The sequence below is a fragment of the Pelodiscus sinensis genome, chromosome 22, assembly GCF_049634645.1.
Source record: "Pelodiscus sinensis isolate JC-2024 chromosome 22, ASM4963464v1, whole genome shotgun sequence".
NCBI lineage: Eukaryota > Metazoa > Chordata > Testudines > Trionychidae > Pelodiscus > Pelodiscus sinensis.
Window position 1 is genome coordinate 16,972,021 of NC_134732.1, and position 18,167 is coordinate 16,990,187.

The window sequence follows — 18,167 nt, forward strand, 5'->3', positions numbered from 1 at the left end:
TGCCTCAGTTTCCCCATGTGTAATGGGGCAGGGAAGGCTACCTCACTGCATTGGGCTTATTGTGAAACCGACTCCGGTAATATTTGCTTGATGCTGCCTGATCCTCAGATCTACTTCAGAAGCACAGAGTACTGCAAACAGGCATGGAGCCAGCTCTCCGGTAGCTGGACAGCTCGGGGAACACTGTACCAGGGGCTCTCATGTCAAAGGTGTCACCTGCTGACTGCACTTTGCATCCAAAAAAGTTTAAGAGCATGAAAAAAAAAATCCAGGGTAGGGAGCTGTAAAGGCCCCAAGAGTAGCTGCTTTTCCGTATTGCACGAGCAGCACATGTTGTTTTGATTAGCTGCTCCTCCTGGCCAGCCGGCCTCTGTCTGGAGATTGGGAGCTGAACACTGGAGCCAGTGGAAAACTAGCAAGCAATGTGGGAAAATCTTGGATGGTCCTTGAAACCGTGCAGGTCTGCTCCAGCCCGACCACGGGCACTCAAGGCAGGGTGGGCATGGGGCAATGGTTACTTATGGTCATTGTCTTCAGCAATAGGTTCTGCGTGAAGGAGGAGAACCTGGGACGGCAGTAAAGCAGGAGCCAGTGCCCGGGTCGGGGTAGTGGCCCTCGCTCTGAGGAATTAGAAGTGTTTCTCATTGGAATATCTGCAGCAGATGGCAGCACTGAAGCAGGCGAAAAAGGAGTCAGGGGCATCCGCTTCCTATTTTCTCCTCTCCGTTCCTATACAATGCACTGCTGCCTCCTGTGTGTGTTTCCTGCAGCTGCCAGCCTGAAAGACACTTTTATAGTCCAGTGTCTTCTGTGTCTGTGGAAAAGGAGGTAGCAGCTCATGTGTGCATGGGAGGGAAGGGACTTGTGTTGGGGTGGGAACAGAAGTAAAGAGAGAGTGAAGACACAAAAATTAACAAATTAAAAAAGCAACAATGGATTTTTACCAGGAAATTTTTCAGAAGAAGGGCCATACCGAGTCTGGCCAATGATGGTGGTCAATGCCAGTTGCCCCAGAAGGAATGAACAGAGCAGGTAACTATCAAGTGATCCCTCCCCTGTCACCCATTCCCAACTTCTGACAAACAGACGCCATCCCTTACTCATCCTGGCTAATAGCCATTGATGGACCTATCCTCTATGCATTTAACTAGCTCTTTTTTGAACCCTGTTATAGTTTAGGACTTCACAACATCCTCTGGCAAGGAGTTCCACAGGTTGACTGTGTATTGTGTGAAGAAAAGCTTCCTTTTGTTTGCTTTACATCTGCTACCTATTAATTTCATTTGGTGACCCCTAGTTCTTGTGTTATGGGAAGGAGAAAATAACTCTTCTTTATTTACTTTCTCCACACCAGTCTCGATTGCATAGTCTTTTATCCTGTAGTCATCTTTTTTCCAAGCTGAAAAGTCCCAGTCTTATTAATCTCTCCTTATATGGCAGCTGTTCTATATCCTTAATCATTTTTGTTGCCCTTTTCTGAACCTTTCCTAGGGATATAAGCGAATAGTTGGCTACCCGATAAGCCTAGACGTATTGGGTAGTCGAGTTGACTACTTGCATTCTCTCCCCACCCTGCATTGCTGCCTCTATATCAGAAGCAGCTGGGGTGTGGGGAAGCAGAGGCAGCAGCGTGAGAGTGGGGGCAAGGGAGGCTGCTCTAGCAGCAGCCCCTGTCAGCGTGGGTGGGGACTACCTAGTAGGAGTCGGGGGAGGGGGGGAGGTAAGGGGGACAGGCTGCAGCGGGGTTTGGTCCTGGCATGAGCTGGGACTGAGCCAGCTAAAATTCTATCAACGACTCAATTAGTAAAACAACCACATTTTAACATCCCTACTTTTTCTAATGCAAGGTGTCTTTTTTTGAGAAGAGGTGAAGCCTGCATGTAATATTCAAGATGTGGGTGTACCATGGATTTATATACCGTCGGGGTGTAAAATCCCATTTAATTGGCTGGAGCAGCCACCTGCTCGCAGCGGGTGGGAAGCTGCTGCAGCCCCTACCGGTTAACCAGATCTGGGAAGCTTCACCTATGAAGGTTAACCAGTTAACTTTCACATCTCTAATATAGAGGCAATAAGAGATTCTCTGTCTTACTCTCTGTCCGTTTCTTACGACACAATCCAACGATGCGAGCCAGGTGAAGAGATCTGTTCCAGCTCTGAGCCATTTGTAGAAACTCTCCCACTGCAGGCAACAGAAGAACAACACACTCTGCCCATGATCAACAAGAGAGGCATGAAAGCGTTGGAACAACTATCATTGGCCAGTCTCGAGGCCGGGAAATACTGAACTAGCAACTTCTGGGAACTGAGAAATGCTCTTACATCAGCTTACATGGGCAGGGTAAGAGAGTATGGGTGATCTGGAAATGCAGAGTGGACGTGGCCTTGTAACGGGCTGAGAAGAGTTGGTGTAAGGAGAGGATTGTATCGGGGTATAAAACTCAGATGTGGGTCAATGGTTATTGTGCCAAGGCAGCCCCGGTTGCCTTTAGGCATGTCTACAGGTCCTGGAAGATCTTCATCTCCCAGCCTACCCTGATCTGGGGACCCTAGCACAACAAGAAACAGGGCCTGATTTGCCTTAGTGCTGCATCCTGGGTGGAAATTCACAGCAGTGCAAAGTGAGCATGAAATGCGACCCCAGCAGCACGGCACCTACTTTGCACCGGTCTACGTGACAGCAGACAGTGTAGGATGCGGGGCAATTGGAGCTATGGATTCTCAGCCAGCTGTAGTGTGCTCAGCACGCTGGTCATGCCAGGGTCTGTCTTGCTCCAGGAGTTGCTCCCCTTAGTGGAATGTGATTCCTTATACTGGAAGTGTGGGCGATGCTCCTCCTTTGGCGCACACAGAGTCATGGTTTCCTGGCCAGAAGGGCCTCTTGATAGTCTGGGTCTGACGTCCCATGGACCTGAGAATTTTATCCAGGGCTTCCAACATCAAGCCCATAATTTGTGGTTGGAGCCGGTTTGTCTGCTGGACAGTTTGGGGCCCCGGGGCGGCCTGGGAGATTATTGAGGGGGCCTGGCGCCAGCAGCTGGGACTGGACTTGCCCCTGTGCTCACCAGCAATGGCAGGAGCTGCAGGAAGTGGACAGCTGCAGTAAGGGAGGCCAGCGCTCTGCCCCCCTTGTGTGCAGCCACGCTCTGGGTGCCACGTCCCATTGTAGTCCAGACACTCTGTTGCTAGGGAGCCACATCGCCGTGTGTGTTCGGCTTGCTGTGGCGCAGTGCTGCAATGCTGCCGGGGGGTGCAGGGAAAGGTGGATCCATGGTCTGTGCTGAAATGGTACCGGTTAGTGCCCTAAACGCTGCACCAGGGCACGTGGCCTGCAGAGCAACACTGATAACACTCCATGTTACGCGTCGGTGCTGCCTTCCTCTCCAGCTGGAGGCTGCTCCACCTCTCCACTCCACCGCTACGCCCTTTCCTTGTCTCCTCCCTGGATGTCTTGGATGCTGCGAAACAGCTGTGTGCGGGAGGTGCTGGGAGAGAGGGGGAGGAGTTGGTGAGCGAGGAGGCTGGTGGACAAGGAGGGGGGTGCTTAGCCGTACCCACTACTTTTACCCTGTGGCTGCTCAATCCCTGGAGCACTCACAGAGTCGGCACCTAGGATATCACATCGCAGGGTGCATCTCCACTGCCGATTTGCTCTAGCTAACTTGAATAACCGTAGTAGCAAAGCCAGGGTAGCACAGGCACCTGCAAAAGCTAGCACTGGGTCTCAAACTTCCAGCCATGGTGGTTGTGCAGTCCTGCCCGGGACTCCTTTGTGGGCTGGGGAGGGGGTTTGTCTGTTACCAGACCCGAAGTTCCCTCCCCTTCCCCTAAGCACCATCGCCTCACCCTTTCCCCCTTGGCACCCCATCCCTCAAGGACACAGTTCAGGGGATCACTGTGATGGCCATGTGGTGGCAGTGGTCATGCCTCCCCTCCTCTCAGCAGCAGGAGCCCTGGGGAAGCAGAACACAATGGGGGGTGATGCTAGGAAGGGGTGGTCCTTGGGGGCAGGTGATGGACAGGTCCTCCCCGGCCTGCTAAGAGTCCCAGGCTGGATGATGCAATCGCTCTGGTCAGGGATGGTGTTTGAGATCCCTGAACTAGAAGCGTGAGTACAGGTTTGTGCTGCTGTGGCTGCATTGAAATTGTGATGTCAGCTAGCCACACCAAAGTGAGTTTGAGTATTTCTTCATGTGCTGTCGACACACCCTTGATTGTGGTATAGATATAACTTAGTCTTTAGTCTTATATCAGCTACTCACAATGACACACCACATGTTAGTGACTGATAATCTACCACCTATCCTGGAAAACAATCCCTCACTCTCACAGGTCTTGGGAGACAAGCCAATCCTTACCTACAGACAACCCCCCAGGAACCTACTCCTGGTACAAACACCATTGCCAACTCTGTCCATATATCTATATAAGGGACACCATCACAGGACCTATCCACATAAGCCACAACATCAGCGGCTCATAAAACTGGACATCCTCTAATGCGATCTATGCCATCAAATGCCAGCAATGCCCCTTTGCCATGGATAGTGGCCAAACAGGACAGTCTGTGCGAGAAAGGATAAATGGACATAAACCAGACATCAGGAACGGTAACACACACAAACCTGTAGGGGAACATTGTAACCTACCTAGTCACTCAATCATGGATTTTAAAATAGCCATTCTGCTGCAAAGGAATTTCACCACCCCATTATAGAGAGAGACTGCAAAACTGGAATTCATCTACAAATTTGACACTATTATACTGGGATTGAATAAAGACATTAACTGGTTAACGCGTTACAAAGCTAATTTCCCCTGTCTTTGACACATGTTTTTTACATTAAAGGCTATGAATGGGACACATCCAGCCCATGCAATGAGCTTAATTAATACAGATCCTACAATTAACAGGTACTTCTTTTGCTGTTATATATATCTTGGATTCTGTTATTTCTACTCCAACTCATCTGATGAAGTAGGTCTTACCCACAACAGCCTATATATTTTTGTTAGTCTCTAAGGTGCCTCAGGACTACTCGTTTATCGAGAACGAGACTGGAGTGTTTTGGCATTATTGCCTCTCAGAGCCATTGTTTCAGACTGTCGGCAGACTCAGGAAGATGGTTCTTGCATCCATTTAAATTCAGCTCACATTTGGAAAGGTATCTTTGCAACCACAAAGGCTAAGAATTTACTTAAAAATAAAATGAAAGCTTTGATTCTGCAAAATCCTAATATGCCGCAGAGGCCACATAAGATCATCAAATGGGGTTTAAACCCTCAAGCTGCTCTAGGGTTATAAAGATTCCTTTACAAACTACTTCTGTTGTTTTGTACTTTTCTAAAGAGTGCTCAGTTCAAATACACAAACAGATCTGAAGAGACCTGAAGCAACAGCCCATTATGATTCCACAATTTATGTTTTCATTCCTTGCCACCTGCCTTTGAACATATGCAGCTTGTCAGCTGTTTTGGTTATTTTGAATAAAGCTGATTTTCCTTTTTGTGGGGAGAGCTGGATTTCTTTTGTCTTTAGGATGAAAATGTCCCTTTCCCCAGAACTCTGCTGTCTAGTTCTTCTACTATATGTTTTTTTCTGATTAATATGATTGACACACACACACACACACACACTCTCTCTCTCTCTCTCTCTCTCTCTCTCTCTCTTTCTCTCTTCCTTGATTTAATATCAGCCACTTACGGCTCGCGGGCTGTTAACTTCATCACCACTTCTTCCAAGAAAGACTTTAGTAAAATAAACTATCATCCCAGCATACCAGAGTGAAACTCAGACAATAGAACAGACCATTATAACTCTTCCGTGACATTAAAAATGTGACCAATAAGGTATTCGACCAGAGATGTCCATTAGTCCAAGCCCTTAGCAATGTTACCCTACCCTTGTGTGTGGAAAAAGCTAAAGCCCCTGTCACACATGTCCTCTAAAATATCTAACCACTTGTTGTACATCTGCTGACGGATACCAACTGGAAAGGAGATTAGCTCTCAGACTCTTGCACTGGGCTGTCTGCCCTTCCTAATGAGGAACAGATTGAAACACTTTTGTCTGTTTTACAGCGTGGTACTGTACCTCCAGCACTGAACGGAGCAAATAGCAAAACCAAGAAGGCATGGAATGGATTGTTTGGATGCCAAGGCACATGCCAGTGTTTTTAAACAATAGCTGACAGCCAAAGAGCGTTGCCATCTGGCTTCCAGCACTAACCGGCAGGGGGGGCATCTACATTTGGTTTGCGTGGTACTGGGGCTCTCGGACTTCTTGCGTTTGGGCCTTGACCCTACGTGTTCTCCACGGGTGCCCAGCAGGAGAGGCAAACATAGCACTGCCTCTGAGGAAAAAGAGAGGGTCTGGCATGCAGCCAGCTGGGGCTGGACATGGGCAGAGAATGGGTCTGTCTGTGGAGACACTAGTTTTGTCGCTATCCTCACCATGCTAACGAGGCACGTTGCAGCATGCTTCTCCTCTTAATGGCTCCTGGAAAGGAATAACATGCTGCCCATACAGCTCTGTCCTTACTCCTGCAGGGTCAGGCTGCCCTGTTCACCTTGCAGCATTTGGTGTCTGTGCAAGGCAGCATTAAATCCTTAGGGAACATCGCGGCTGCCAGGGAAGGTCTGATTGTCGCACAGGTGGCTGCACTGGGGCTAGCTTTCATCTGGCTAACTCAGGTAAAAGCAATGGTGTGGACACGGGCGTCAGCCCAGGCTGGCAATCTGGGTATGTCTCCAGGCTCTCCTGCAGGCTGTACTCCTGTGACTAGTCCATGCTGCCGTGCCTGTTGTTACCCATGCTAGAGCAAGGCTACCAGTGTTCCACTCGCCCTTTCGCTGGCACTGTAGGCTTACCCCTTAGCCTGAGCTCTTCTGAAAATTAGCGAGACTCCCCCTTGAATTCCTGAAGCTGAGCAGTGGCCAATCCTGCCCTAATCAGAAATCACAATCAAAATTCAAACTGGGGGTTTGTTTCCCTTTTGAATCATTGTCTCTTCCCATCCCCCACTGTGATCTAATGTGTTTCTTGGGAGTTTTCCCTGAATACTAGGGACCTGTGTTTGTTTTGCACAGAGCGCGGTGAGGTAAAGGTTGGTGGTAATACATTTTCCTCAAGGGCTATAACGGATGAAGAAGGTGGATGGGTCTCTACACAGAGCTCTCAGGGAGGTCAATGAAACCAGGCCAGGCTATGCATTAGAAATCTGCCCACTCTGCAGAATAAAGCTTTCGTGTGAAACTAACTTTTTCCTCCAGTGTCTTCCTGCTGGTTGCGAAAAGTAACGCGGCATGAGAAATATGAGCCTCACACCTGCATGTATGTGGGGCTGCCCTAGCAGCTATTGGAACGTCCCACACATCAGGTGTCTTTTCTATAGTGTTGTCAGCTTTCATGTTTCTGGGCGTGAACTAGTCACCAGCTGCCTGGGGCTAGGATGAAATTTCCATTGTGGGCAGTTTATGGCATAATTGTACGGTATGGAGGTTTGACATGTTCCCAGTGCTTGAGACCAATAGAGACCAGATTCTGGTCAATATGAAGTGCTGGTCTGAGCCAATATGGCAAGTCCTATAATCCAAAGTTGTTCGTTTTCTATCTGTCTTACTGTAGCTGCCTGAGGGCACCCACCAAAGTCAGATCTCCATTTGGATAGGTACCGTTTGGACATGTAGGGGGAGAGAGTCCCGGCTCCAAACACAGAGGAAGTGACTTGTCTAATATTGTGTGACAGAATCAAAACCAGGCCCCAGGTCTTCCAGTGCCCAGTCCCACTGGCACTGAATGGGCAAGACGACCTTCTGCAATGGCAAACGATGTAACGATAGCGGATGAGATACTCTTTAATTGCCTCTTTTACGCCTTCCGTCGACCCACCTGCCACCCTGGCTGCGGCCCAGGCATCGTGAGCCCAAGGACGCTGTCAAAACAGAGTCACTGAATTTGATCTGATTTTCTCTTTCTGTGATGCCGCTGTGTTTGTGTCAGGCTGTGGCCCCATGCTAGGGGCTTGTTGGTGTTGGCTTCTCCTGTGGAGTCTGACGGGGCCTGGTTAGTGGCTGTGGACTGGCGCGGGCAGGACTGTCCTGAAGGGGGATGCGGGGCCTGGGGCAACCCCCCCACCAGAGCCCCAGGCACGGGGTCTGAGGCAACTTCCTGACACAGGCCCTGTCCCGCTCTTGCCCCTGCTCCACCCCTCCCCCAAACCCGGTCCCTGCTCTGTCCCAAACCCGTCCCCTAATCCCCTCCCCCCCAGCAATGCATGCTGGTGAATTACAGGGGTTGCCTCCCACCCTTCCCCACTCGCTATGTGGGCAGCGGGAGCAGCAACCTGCTCCGCCCTGCCATGATGCCCTCCTGGCCCACTGCGCCTTGCTTCTCCACTGGTGGCGGGAACCGGAGCACCCTGGGGTGGGGCACTCTGCTGTGGAGAAGGTGCGCATAGCGGGCCGGGAATGTCTGGCAGGGCAGAGCAGGCTGCTCGGCTGCTCCAGCTCTTGCCCCCGTGTGGGGAGGGGAGAGGCGACCTCTGCTGCTGCACCAGGCCCCCGTAATCCATTCCCTCCTGTCCATCGGACAGTGGGGTGGCCACAGTGGGGGCTGGGACAGCCACACCGATTCGTCCTATGGACGGGACAGCCCTGGGTGGAGGTTTTTGAAGTGCGGGCCATGGGTAAAGCATTGTGGGTAAAGCACTCGGGCTCCATTGCTGAGCGGCTTTCCAGGATCGGGCGGGATACACATGGCATCTGGCTTCGAAGGCCTCGTGCCGAATCATTCAGCTCTGCAGTGGCTGGGGGGAACGAAGCGTAAACCCCGGTGGCAAACCCCACAGGAAGAGCGGAGACCAAAGTGCGCATCCTCCCCTTTCTGTAGCAGGCCTCGGAACAGAGCAGCCCACAAGCCTGTCTGCCGCAACCCGGCGGGGTTTTTTCCACACACGCGGCAGGCCGAGGTGGAAGCAATGCGAGTGCTGTCAGCGAGGCCTCGGAGCAGCCCAGCATACGTTCCCCCCTTTCCAGCTCAGGCAGCAGGCCTGGGACCCATAGACCATATGTGGATTCATCGTTTATTATATTACAGGCTCCTTAAGTGCTTTGCCTCTTGGCAAGATCCCAGGCAAGGAATGTTAACGTTTTTCTGTGGCTAATTCCTGAGGGCCCGGGGCCGGTCCAACACTGGCCTTCTTCCTCCGCTCCACCATTGGCTCTTATTTTATTTTATGTTTCTTTTCATCGGTGGTTGAATTGAAAATTAAGATGTGCTGGGCCCTAATGCCAAATAAAAATGCCAATACTTTCCCTCTGGGGCCCTTTATTTAACTTCCTAGGCAGACTGTGTACATTACAGCCGTGCGTGTGTTATACACACACACAGAGTGGAAGGGGCTGCGTGCCTCAGCTCTGACCTGCCTTTCATGCCGGCTCTGAGGAGCCTGCAGAAGGAGCTTGGTTTTATTTTCTGGGGGCGGGAATGGGGGAAGAGAGAGTTCCCTGGCCCATCGGTTCCAGGTTCAAAAGGGCCTCTCCCCCATCCTGAGGTGAGAGATGGGGTGAAATAAAATAGCAGCCCTTAGCTCTAATGTTTTTGATCTGCAGAACTCGATGTGCTTTACAAAGATGATTGATATCATGATTCCCATTGTATGGGAGGTAAACTGAGGCACCGTGAGTTGCCCAGGGCCATCCTGCGGGTCAGTGACAACCCAGGGAAGAGAAGCCAGGTGTCCAGGGTCCCAAGCGAGTGCTCTAACCATTAGAACACACTGCCCCAAGCTGTAGTATTCTTCCCAGAACCAACAGGACTCAGCGATACCTCTCAAGCTGGACAGATGGGGTGCTCAGTGCAGGGCGGTGAAGCAGAGGTAATTCATTCTGTAGCCATGTTGCGGTTGTTTGGTGCTGCCTGGATCTGCCCTGCCTCAGACACTGGGGATGTAGGCTGGGTTTTGTGGCATGGAGGTGTCTTGTCTTGGAGGAGCTGCCCTGCTGGGCTTCCAGGGCAGAGTGGCTTGATGCTCTGACTGCCGAGCAGCGTGGGGGAGGGCCACTGTCTGTCTGTCTGCTGCTAGCTGATCCGGATTTGGGGCTGCCTGCCAACCCTGCATCCTTAGCTCCACTTAGGGAGCAAGGGAGAGGGTTTGGAGAGTGTAAGTTGCAGACGTCTATATGGCAATAAAATACTTGTACGGGGATTGTTTTGAAGGGAGAGGGAGGGGCACCGCTGCTAAATGACTTACCAGGGTAGTTAAAGTGCCTGGCTTTGAGTGGGGGCATGGAATTGCTGACTTCTCAAGGTCTCTTAAGAACATAAGAGCAGCCATCCTGGGTTAGACCAAAGGTCCATCCAGCCCAGTATCCTGTCTGCCGAAAGTGGCCAATGCCAGATGCCCCAGAGGGAGTGAACACAACAGGTAATCATCATGTGATCCCTCTCTTGTCATCCATTTCCAGACAAACAGAGGCTAAGGACAGCATTCCTACCTATCCTGGCTAATATCTGTTCATGGACCTAACCTCCATGAATTAATCTAGCTCTTTTTTGAACCCTATTAAATGTTTTCACCGCATCCTCTGGCAAGGAGTTCCACAGGTTAACTGTGCTCTATGCAAAGAACAATTCCTTTTGTTCTTTTTAACCATGCTACCTATTAATTTTATTTCTTGTTGCCCTACATTTCTAGAGTGGCCTAGCTGGCATCCTTGAAGATTCCTCATCATGTGGTTCTCTTCAGCCCATGGGCCTGGACAAAACCAGGTGTGGCTTGGTTTGGAATTTGCAAGGACACAGCAGTCTGGATTGTGTTTTGCAAACTGGTGAGTCACAGAGTGGGACAGGAGAGCAAGGGATGTCTTGGGTCTGGGTCCATCTAACTGGAAATGCAGCCTTCTGGGGAAGGCTGGGACACCTGCTGCTAGTGTTGGCACATTTCTGTTTTACCAACATGTGAGTTGGGGTCCTCAGGTGACTCTGATCAGTGTTACCTTTTAACGTATTCGGAGGGACAAATGTCTCCTGTGGTCATTAAAAAGGCAAACCACCATGTGTAGCTGTGATTGCACAGGGCTGTCCCCCAAAGCTATTTTGGGGCACTCTTGGCCCTACTGTACAGATGCAGGTGCCCTATCAAAACTGAGTCCAGCCTGAGCAGACTAAGACAGGTGATCACTTGGATCTGGGACAAGGTAGGTGTCTAATTGCTGGGCTTGCTTTGTGTCTTAATATGACATCCCCCAGTTTCTCATCCCCGCCATCATGTGCTCCAAAGTGTTCTCAAATCATCAGCCAGGCCCCCAAAAGTCATAAGATTGCCTTTAAAAAGCATGAGATTTTTATCAAACCTGTACATTTGGGGTTCTTTGTCCGAACTTTTGAGCCACAGGGATCACGTTTTCAAGATTTTCTCTGCAAATGGTGTGTGTGTGTGTAGCGGGGGGGGGGGTGTCTAGAAACTTACTTTTTAAAAAATCTGAAAGCCAAGATTGTTATGTAATAACTGATTCCGGGAGCTGTGGGTTTGAGAATTCCACCCAATGTCACTGGATTTGGTCCTTCACCCCTTGCTCAGAGTGTCCTGTGCCTGATAGGGCCAGGGGAGTTCTGAGCAATGGGATGTTCCATTCTGAGCATCCAGTTCAGCTCTCCTTGGGCTTCACAGGTCAGTAGACTTGCCCCATTAGGTGGCTGGATTTGTAGGGTCTGATTTAGACTAGAAGTAAGTAAATGAAGCAAAATTGAATGCAACAGAGTTGCACCTGCTAATGTTAAATCTGAATTACTACTCATCATGTAAACCCTGAGCCTGGCACTGGGACACTGGGGCTGCGTCTAAACTGGCATGATTTTGCGGAAATACTTTTAACGGAAAAGTTTTTCCGTTAAAAGTATTTCCGCAAAAGAACGTCTAGATTGGCACGGATGCTTTTGTGCAAAAAGTGCTTTTCCGCAAAAGCATCCGTGCCCAGTATAGACGTGCTTTTGCGCAAGAAAGCTCCGATGGCCATTTTAGCCATTGGGCTTTCTTGCACAAAAAATTAAGGTGCCTGTCTACACTGGCCCTCTTGCGCAAGTATTCTTGCACAAGAGGGCTTATCCCTAAGCAGGAGCGTCAAAGTATTTGTGCAAGAAGCACTGAATTCTTATATTAGAACGTCAGTGCTCTTGCGCAAATTCAAATGGCCAGTGTAGACAGCTGGTAAAGTTTTGCACAAAAGTATCTGCTTTTGCGCAAAATCTTGCCCGTCTAGACATACCCTGGCAGTCCAAAGACAGCAGCTTTAGCCACTGTCCAAGCGGGATTTTCCTTCTTCTAGCTCCAGCAAGAGCTTTGCTCAATCTCTCCCTCAGTATCCCCCTTTCCACGCCCAGCAGCAAGTAAAATTGCTCTGGACCAAGGGATATTAGAAGGGACCTAAGTATGTCTTGTCCATCATTAATTTCTTGTCTCCCATTCTCTCCCTTTCTCTCTCTCTCCATTCTGGAAGCTACAGAGCTTTGGTGGTCAGCCATAGTGGCATTTGTCCTGCATGAATTCTCCTCTATTATTCTCCTTTGCCTCTTTCGGCCTCTGGCTCCACTCTCCAGACTAGTCATATGTGACAGACTAACCCAAGGCCTCTGATATTTGACTAAAGTGACAGGGTCTACCACAGAGGTTCTCAAACTGTAGTAGAGTATTTGAATACCTGCCCTCGCTGCAGAATTTGGGTGCCAGTTTATGCAGATTCACCAAGCTCTTCCATCTGCTGGGTTCTTCCCTTCCCTCAAGAAGCCTTGGGAGGCTGATTTAGCACCAGAAAGCGGTCACATTTCATTCTGCGCAAGACAGCTTATTCCTTTTAAGCAGCCCATCTCTGACCACATCTCTTCACGCCACCTCTCCCCCCCCCCCCATGTTGGATGCTTCACCGATCCATCATCGGAGGGTGTGTAGGAAAGGGCAGGGAGGAACAGATGGATTCTTATTGCAGACTTGTGGTTCTGCGCTTGTGGTCCTCCTGGGATGGGTTGCGGTTAGAATCCAGCCCTACTCCCTTTGCCTTCTGGGCACGAGGATTGTAACATTCTGAAGACAGAGCGCGTGGAGGGGAATGTGACTGAGGGCGTTGGCCAAAGCCAACTGAAATCCACGGAAAGACACTCACTGGTTTTGAATCAGGCCCTAATTGGTGAGTGTTGGGGATACCTGCAGGCCGTTGGTTTTCTTTGGCTTTCTTTTTATTGCAACTCTTGGGAATTCCACCCCTCAGTCAGCTGTGCCGAGGCACACAGCCGCCTGTCCCCACCCAAATGAGCTGTGGTTCCTCAAGGCAGCTGCTGCTGTGGGAAGGGATGAGGACAAGCCCTTGTGCCATCCTGACAGCTGTGGGTAGGACACCACTCTGTGCACGATGAGTGTCTGAATTCTCAGCTTCTTTGGCTTGCTGCTGCTGCTGCCAGAGCCGAGGAGGGGAGAGAATTGTTGTCGTGTTCTATAAAAAGACAAAGATGAGCTGGGATTTCCATATAAGGGGGAGAACAGGAGACAGAGTCATGTCCTCAAAGCAGGAGGATGGGGAGTTTGTTACAAGTCCATTTTTGCATGAACATTTTTTAATCCATTTATCTTTCTGACGAAAGAACTCTTGGATACCATTTAGAAAGAAATTTGGGGCTTGTACATTTCTGCTTGGGCAGAAAGCTGTTAATTGTGTGGCACTCTTTGAACAGGTCCTGAGTATTTCTGAGCAGGGATTCATTAGTTTTATGGGAATAACATTACTGGGCCATATATTTAGATAGTATCCTCCTTTAAAACACTCAGGTCACTTTATAATTCAAGGCACTTTGAAAGCTGCTTTAAATAGGAGCCTTTTTGACTGTGGTTATAAAACAGACACAAAGCTGGTTGTGTGAACGTCAGGAGGCAGCTTGTTCTGTAGATGAGCGCACTGAGTCAGAGACCATCAAAGTCAATGGAAAGAATCTCATTAGCTCCATAAGGCTAAGCACAAGTGCACACATGCACGCACACGCACGCTCACCTTCCAGCTCTATGGTTCTATGATGCTATGACCTGCATGCACACTTAAAAGGGATTAACTCCTGCTCACCCACCATCTAAACCTGTGGATGCCGGTTGGACAAATAGGCTTCGCAGGTGTAAATTCTCACACTTGTGTACCTGCAAAGGTGTTTCCTTTGGCAAAGTGCAGGATCAGGCAGGCATCTGTGTCATTTCACTCTCAAACCGGTGTAGGTCAGGGGGCTGAATATCTCACAGACTAAGCAACAAGGAGTCTGGTGGCATCTTAAAAGACTCACAATTTTATTACGGTACGTGATTTCATGAGTTGCAGCTCACTCACGCAGCTGATGAACAGGGCCAGCCCACAACATTTTGGCACCTGAGTTCAAAAGACGCCCCAATGTGCCCTTGCTTCACCAGCAGCAGACACAATTTCCTACGCTCTGGGTCCTAGTGGTGCCTCCTTCCCCACAGTCTGGCACCTGAGGCGGCCGCCTCAGTTCGCCTCATGGTAAGGCCAGCCCTGCTGATGACATTGTTAGTGGTAATAAAATAGTGAGCCTTTAAGGTGCCACCAAACTCCTTGTTGTTTTTGCTGAAACAGACTGTGACGGTGCGTTGGGGTTCCCCCGTCTCCTGCACCCCGAAATGGCACAAACAGACTGCACCAGCCGGTGGAATAGAGGAAGTTTATTGCCTCTCCAGGATACAGCACAGCACCGATGTAATCTGGTCACAGAGCTGGGCTAGGATGCCTCAGGCCCCCTTGAGATGGGGAAGACTGGGCCCCTAAACTCCAGCCCCTTTCCCTAGGCTGTCTCCTCCATGCTCCCAGACAGCAACTAACCAACACTCTTCCAGCCCTGCCCCCCAGCCAGGGCAGCATTCCACCTTCCTTTGTTCCTCTCCATGGGGGGTGTCTGGCCATACCGGTTGAGAGGTCCCTTTGCATAGTGACTCATCCTGTTTTGCTGGGTCGTGGTACCCACGGCAGCCAGTGGGGGTTACCCCAGAGCCAGCAGCATAGAAACCAGCCAGGTACCCCCACTACGTCACACAGACTAACACAGCAACCTCTGAAACCCGAAAGAATAAGGAAGTACTAAGGACTCAAATTCTTAAAGGCTAGAAATGGGTTGTAGGGCCTGGATTTCAAATGCTGCCTCCTAAACATCTAGGCCTCAAAGTGAGGTTGAAGTATCCCCCTCTTAGGGTACGTCTACATTACAGAGGAAGATCAAAGCTGCCGCTGTCGATCTTTCAGGGTTCGAATTAGCGGTCTAGTTAAGACAGCTAATTCAAAGTGAGAAGGCACTCTGGTCAATGCCGGTAACCCTGCTTCCATGAGGAGTAGGGGAAGTTGTAAGAAGAGTGTTCTTCCTTTGATTTCCTGCAGTGTAGACAGCACCAAAAACCAAGTTAAGCTACTTCGACTTCAGCTACGCAATTAAAGTAGCTGAAGTTGCGTATCTTAATTCAACTTTGTCCCGTTGTGTAGACGTACCCTTAGGAGATACAGTTTTGGGTGCTGATTTAGGCCCATCTGTAGTAAAACCATCCAGGTCAACGTCTTTTAATAACATTGACAGAAATACTTCAGTACAGCATCACATCAAGAACCAATTTAGCGACAAGAAGGGCACTCGTTTGCCAAGAATTGCATTCCACTGAGACCTCGTATAGCAGCATCTCTTAATCTCCTAAAAAAGAGAGAGCAATGGGAAGTAAAAGTCTCGGAGGGGTAGCCACATTAGTCTGTAACTGAAAAAACTTAAAAAACAATGTATAGTCTTGCAGCACCTTAGAGACTAACAAAAGATGTAGATGGTATCAGGAGCTTTTGTGGGCACAACCCACTTCTTCAGATGAAAGTAGATTTCCTCCTGCCCTGAGTTCCCTGGTGTGAGAATCATCCATTCCCACAAGAGTGATACTGCAACATTTGGGGTTATTACTGTGGACCACCATCATGTACTTTTTAATATAAGAAGAAAAGATTGGAATGCATGAATGTGTTTGCTTCTCTTTTATTTTGATACACTTTCAAAACTAATCTGGCACTGCCCATTTTGGGTGCGTCTAGAGAGTGGCGCTATTTCGGGCTACTTCCGGTATCCCAAAATAGCGTTTTCCATGTCTCGACAGGGCGGCTGTTATTTTGAAATATCTTTTAAAATAATGGGTATGCTATTCTGATGTCCCTGGAAACCTGGTTGAATGAGGATTACGGGGTGTTTTGGACTAGCTCTCTATTTCAAAATTCGCCACATTTTGAAATAAGCTATTTCGAAATTAACTCGAAATGAGCTACGCAATTGCAGTAGTGGGTACAGTGTAGTCGCACCCTTTGTGTGCATGGGATTGCCGGTCCCTGGTTCACAGCATAGTATAGGACTCTGAACTCTTCCTCACCTGCTTGTAAGATCACATGGCAGGTAAGGAAGAATTCCTGGTTTCATTTTTCAGGCATCCTGCAACCACTTCCACAAATTCATTTCCCTTATGAAGTCTCCTAAGCCTCTTACATATCCTGCTGCTGGAATCTATAGATACATATAACATAAATCCACTGGAATCTATAGATACATATAACATAAAGACAAGCCAGACTTTGGAAAATGAGGCAGAAAAATTCAGGTGAGAAAGAACAACCAGATTTTATATTAAAGAAAGGGGGAGATTGAAAAAATCTCTCCTCACAGAAGGCTATGACTTTTCAAGAGTATTTGCTCAAATCTCCTGGACCCCCAGTGCCCTGGCTTGTCTAGAGAAGCTAATGTGAAACACATTAAAAGGGTAAGAAAAGGGAGTAGGATGGCTGAGAATAATTTTGTTTGGGTTTCTGAAACGTGCACATGAAAACACTGTGTGGTTTTCTGACAAATTTGAAACAGCGCTATTCAATTCGCTCCAACATCGCTACTGTTGATCTAGCAGACTGTAAAGCATTTATTGGAGTTGCTTGAGGCGAATTTAAGCATCTGTGGAATAAAAAGTCCAGGAAGTAATTGCATCCACAAGGAAAATATTTTTATGTATAATTCAGTGACCCATTTTATAAACATTGTGGTTCTACCTTGGACTTTTTTTTTTTCATCCAACCATCTGAGGTTAGCAAAATATGCAGAACTATGTTTGGTGGATCACATTTTGTGATACATGGAACATGGTTGGGATCAGGTGATTGAAAGGGAAGAACCCTTGTTTACTGGAGAATGAAATATGGATCTTCAAATATACCCTCAACCTGTATGAAAGAGTGATTGCTGGTCTTCCACTGGTATGGAGCAAGACGGTATTTACACAACATTTAGAAATGGCTCCACTGGATGTGGTGGGGAAAATCTGGGTTTTGGTTTTCTTTTGGAAAATGTGTGGGGAGGCATACTGGGGAGTTACTACATTTTGAAACAAATACAGTGTAACCTTTTAGAGCAAGGACTTTATTTTCCAGCAAAGTGGCGTCAATATAAACTGAGTCGTTTAAATCTAGAGTCACATTTTTTTGCACATTTCAGAGCATGTGGTAGGCTAGGCCAAGGGGATGGGATTCAAGATTTCTGGGTTCTGTTCCTCCAGTTCATTGGATGACTTACTCAACCTAGTTGTGCCTCAGTTTACTCTGTTTAAAAAGGGTGAAATAAACCATATCTCTGGCCAATGGGATCTGCGATCATCCGTGCCTGTGCAGGCACAGGTAAACCGAGAGTCTCACATCCAGTGCCTTGCCCTTACAAGCCATGATCCAGAATTTGAAAATCCCTGCCCTAGACAAAGTGGAGGAATAGACCAAAAGAAATCTGCGAATTTGCTGAGGCTTAATCCATCCCATCATCCAGATCATTAGCAAAGATGTTGAACAAAACCAGTCCCAAGACTGATCCCCAGGGCACTCTATTCAATACTGGCTGCTATCAAGCTATTGATCGCTACATGTTGAGCCCGAGGATTTAGCCAGCTTTCTGTCCACCTTATAGTCCATTCTTCCAAGCCGTACTTCTGTAACTTGCTGGCAAGAATACCGTTGGAGACCATACCGAAAGCATTGCTAATGTCAAGGTATATCATGTCTAGCACTTTTCCCACAGACACAGAGCCAGTTATCTCACCATAGAAGGCAGTCAGGTTGGTCGGGCATGGCCTGCC

The 18,167-nt window shown here is 48.7% G+C and overlaps 1 long non-coding RNA gene across 1 annotated transcript in view; it reads left to right on the plus strand.

Moving 5' to 3' along the window:
* The first annotated feature begins 9,974 nt into the window (after nucleotides 1-9,974).
* LOC142819302 (uncharacterized) overlaps nucleotides 9,975-18,167 on the plus strand; it is a 56,526-nt gene continuing 48,333 nt past the window's right edge. The window contains exon 1 of the long non-coding RNA XR_012897157.1: nucleotides 9,975-10,830. This is a non-coding gene — a long non-coding RNA (uncharacterized LOC142819302). The remainder of the gene's footprint in view (nucleotides 10,831-18,167) is intronic.